The sequence below is a fragment of the Palaemon carinicauda genome, chromosome 14 (genome assembly GCF_036898095.1).
Source record: "Palaemon carinicauda isolate YSFRI2023 chromosome 14, ASM3689809v2, whole genome shotgun sequence".
In the NCBI taxonomy this organism is placed as follows: Eukaryota; Metazoa; Arthropoda; class Malacostraca; order Decapoda; family Palaemonidae; genus Palaemon; species Palaemon carinicauda.
In genome coordinates this window covers 38,696,689-38,701,688 of record NC_090738.1, presented here as the reverse complement: position 1 = coordinate 38,701,688, position 5,000 = coordinate 38,696,689, and positions in this window count along the sequence as shown.

Sequence of the window (5,000 nt, the reverse complement as noted above, 5' to 3'; positions counted from 1 at the left end):
CACATGGTTGTCACCACAGACTTCAAATACTCCTTCGGTCAAGATTTATTCTGGGAAAGGCAAGCTGGTTTCAAGAAGTAAGCTGCCGTGGCGGAGGTCTGCACTCTTGAATACTTTTTTACTTTAAGACTATAATGGCTGATGTAATACTATGATGGCTGGTTTACTGGAAGGATTCCATTTTATTTTTATCCTCTATATGAAAATGATATTTTTACGTGTCTTATAAGACTAAAACTTTTGAATAATTGATAAGAGTAATAATGTTAAGGATTTTTATTGTTCTTTTTTTTCAGCTTGCATTTAGCCTTCGGTTTTTAATTTTGTTGTTGTTTATTTTCTTGTTTGTACGCGTAACTTTCATGAAATTAGTTTACCATAACATATGGAAAAAAATGATGCAATATCTACTACAATTTATTTTTGTCATTAATTTACATTTCCTCATAACAACTGCTACTACTATTACAGATGCTCCAACCACTATCCTTCCTCTTTTCGGTAACAATGACAGAACAGACGTTTATTGAAAGATATTTTTATAAAGCATTTTTTTTATTGTAGAATTTCGATTAACATATATTGTACCGCACATGTTTCATACACGCGCATACAATGTAATGCTACTATTTTTTTTTTTATGTATCTCGATCTCTCCCCCACTGATATTAGAAAAACCCGTTTAAGCTTGCCATAGCATGTATTACATTGTTGGAATATTTGTGCCGTTATTGCACTCAATCATTTGTATATAAGCTCGTTATCTTCTTGAATATTGTCACTTCCATTCACCTCGCCTCTCTGTTAGTACCTAACAGATACATTGTGACAGTGTCATGAGAAAAGATACAAACTGAGGTGTTTAAAGGCTTTTAAAGGCCGCTCTTGAATGGCAGAAGCAAGGGACACTGACATTGCACTAGTTAGCAATCCAATGCCCTAGAGACTTACCATATATTATATGATTAGCGCCCAAGCTCCCTCTCCACCCAAGCTAGGACCAGGGAGGGCCAGGCAATGGCTGCTGAAGACTCAACAGATAGACCTATAGGCTTCCCCAAACCCCCCAACCTTAGCTCACAAGGACGTTAAGGTTGCAGACACTAAAGGCACTAATGAGTCTGAGTGGGACTTGAACCCCCGTCTGGTGACTCGAACCCCGTCGGGCAAACACCAGGCAGAGACGTTGTAGAACTTAATAATTTGCGCGTTTCTATAGTTTCATATACACCTTCTTCACCCCTTATTCCAGCCACCACTTCCTTTTTATCTTCGCCAAGAAGCATCTTGTATTTCTTGGAATTTCTGCGTCTTGTTGTCACTGTTGGCATCTCGGTTGCCATGGAAACGTAGTCTTCCTCACCCCTGATGAATTATATGGGAGAGGCGGGAGGTTTTATAGAAGGGAGAAGCAAATCGCTCAAAAATACTGAGAGAGAGAGAGAGAGAGAGAGAGAGAGAGAGAGAGAGAGAGAGAGAGTGTTACAGTAAGTATATCTATTTAGGCATTTTTTATAAATATATATATATATATATATATATACATATACATATATATATATATATATATATATATATATATATATATATATATACATATATATGTATATATATACATATATATATATGTATGCATATATGTAATATATATATACATATATATATATATATATATATATATAAATGACCCCTTTCTGAGTGGGGATGCCTTAACATGCTGAAATGGTTTGTATATAGCCATGATCAGCAAAACTGTTCTAGTCGGTTGGTTTGGCTGAGCGATCAGATAAGTCTCCCACCATCACTCAGTAATATTTCATATATATATATATATATTACGGTAATAAAGCTGTTGTCAGTATTGATAATTTTATGTTGGGAAACATTTTTATCGGAACTTTAGCGAAGGAAACATCTTGAGAAGGACACTCCAAAATCAAACCATTATTCTCTAGTCTTGGGTAGTGTCATAGCCTCCGTACCATGTTCTTCCAGTGTCTTGGGTTAGAGTTCGCTTGCTTGAGGGTACACTCGGCCACACTAATATATCTTATTTCTCTTCCTCTTGTTTTTTTAACGTCTTTATAGTTTATGAATGAATATTTTTTTACGTTAATAGGGGAAAGGAAGCAATCAGATTTTTAAGGCTGTATGTAAAAAAAAAAAAAAAACATCTTATTAATGATATAAAAATCTGGAAAATATTTTGAACTGATCATGGAATTTAAAACATGAAGATGAACCTCGTCGACCCCAAAAAGGTGTAGACAAAGCGGGAGAAGAGAAAGAAGGAGAATAAAGAGATACTTGTATTGCATATAAAAGACTGTATTGAAAGAGGCAAGACTATTGGAATTCCTGGAAAATTGGAGCGTCTTTTTTGTATCCCTGATGCGCCCTGCTCAGGAGGATTGGGGTCTCTGAAAGATGTACAATTTACCTATTTTTTCGTATGTAAAAGTTACTTCTTTTATTATTTTCGTGTTTAAAAATTCAACTTTGTAATGCTGCGATATCATTAATCTTAGTTCAAGATATTTTATTTTTACATTTTTTCTTTTCTTTCCTCACTGGGCTATTTTCCCTGTTGGAGCCCCTGGGCTTATAGCATTCTGTTTTTTTTCAACTAGGGTTGTAGCTTAGCAGGTAATATTAATAGTTATAATAATAATAATAATAATAATAATAATAATAATAATAATAATAATAATAATAATAATAATAATAATGTGAGTGATGCCAGGAACACTGTTTTAAGGATTTTCACATCCAATACAAGTTGATGGCTTTATAATTTTTATGTATTTTCATTATAAAATCTTGTTAATTTACTCTTTAAAATATCATTATATTTCTGAAAATGTTCCAAATCAGTTTTGAAATTTAAGTTCCTTTTATCTATTAATGTTGTTAGGTCTTGCGCTTTCATGTCCAAACCCCTGGCGTGTTTTATTTCAATTTTAATTAATTATTTGATTTATTAGTTAATTGATTAACCCTTTGAAAACCATTTAAACGTTAATATTGTAGTTTACAAATTATGATAATTGATATTAAAATTATTATCATTGTGATTATTATTATTATTGTTATTATTATTATTATTATTATCATTATTATTATTATTATTATTTACATTTTAATTATTATTATTATTACTATTATTATTATTATTATTGTTATTAAAATTATAATTATTATTATTATTATTATTATTATTATTATTATTATTATTATTACTGATATTATTATTATTATTATTATTATTATTATTAAAACTGATAGAAATCCTCTTTTAACCAGCCATTCTAAGAATCAAATAACTAGCAGTTGAAGTTTGCGTAATGTTAACGATTTCGTGAATATATTCGGAAGAAGTTATTGCAAACTAACGTTGAGTTGAGAAACCATTACTGGCATATCCACCTTGTGAATGAAGAAGAATTTATACTTTACTAGAAATAATTCTTATCTTTTAGCAAGGATTTAATTTTATTTCAATGAAATATCCGTGTTTACAATAAAGACAAATTTTTCTCTTGTACTGGCGAAAACTCTCTCTCTCTCTCTCTCTCTCTCTCTCTCTCTCTCTCCAACTCGCGTGATTGATATGAACTAAAAAGTCTTTTGATATCCAAAATCCTCGTAACTCTCTCTCTCTCTCTCTCTCTCTCTCTCTCTCCAACTCGCGTGAATGATATGAACTAAAAAGTCTTTTGATATCCAAAATCCTCGTAACTCACTCACTCTCTCTCTCTCTCTCTCTCTCTCTCTCTCTCTCTCTCTCTTCAACTTGCGTGAATGATATCAACTAAAAAAATCTTTTGATATCCAAAATCCTCGTAACTCTCTCTCTCTCTCTCTCTCTCTCTCTCTCTTCAACTCGCGTGAATGATATGAACTAAAAAGTCTTTTGATATCCAAAATCCTCGTAACTCACTCACTCTCTCTCTCTCTCTCTCTCTCTCTCTCTCTCTCTTCAACTCGCGTGAATGATATCAACTAAAAAAATCTTTTGATATCCAAAATCCTCGTAACTCTCTCTCTCTCTCTCTCTCTCTCTCTCTCTCTCTCTCTTCAACTCGCGTGATTGATATGAACTAAAAAGTCTTTTGATATCCAAAATCCTCGTAACTCTCTCTCTCTCTCTCTCTCTCTCTCTCTCTCCAACTCGCGTGAATGATATGAACTAAAAAGTCTTTTGATATCCAAAATCCTCGTAACTCTCTCTCTCTCTCCCCCTCTCTCTCTCTCTCTCTCTCTCTCTCTCTCTATGGCACTTAGTGAATGCATAAGATGATTGACGTGGTCAATTGAAACCGTGTTAACCTAATACCTTAAAACATATTCAATTATATAAGGTAAATCTTACTACATGCCAAACTGTGTTCTATAAAATAAATAGAATCTTTCTTGACCAAATATGTTATATTACCATCTCTCGCCGATAGCCAGTCGTCATTCCTGCACAAATATCATTTCAAAAACCTACTCCATCGGTGACATCATTATATTTCTGGTGGCCTATTGGAAGCGTCCCTGCCTGGTAATGAGACTGGGGTTCGAGTAGAGTTCAAAACCCTTAGTTTCTTGTATTGTCTGCAACCTCACCATTCTTGTGAGCTAAGGAATGGGGGGGAGCCCTTAGATCTACCCGATGAGTCATCAGCAGCCATTGCCTGGCCCTCCCTGGTCCTAGCGTGGATGGAGGAGGAGTTTGGGATATGATCATGTATGGTCAGTCTCTAGGGCACTGTCACTGTTTCTTCCCATGAAAGTATGTTAATGCTGCGTTGATGTCTCTAAAATGAGAAAAATGTTGGCAGATCTTATTTTGTACAAGGACTGATTAGTCTCGCTCATCAGTGTATATATATATATATATATATATATAATATACATTTATATATGCATATAATTAATATATTATGTATAAGTATATATAATATAGTATAATATATATATCATATATATAATATAATATATAATATAATATAATA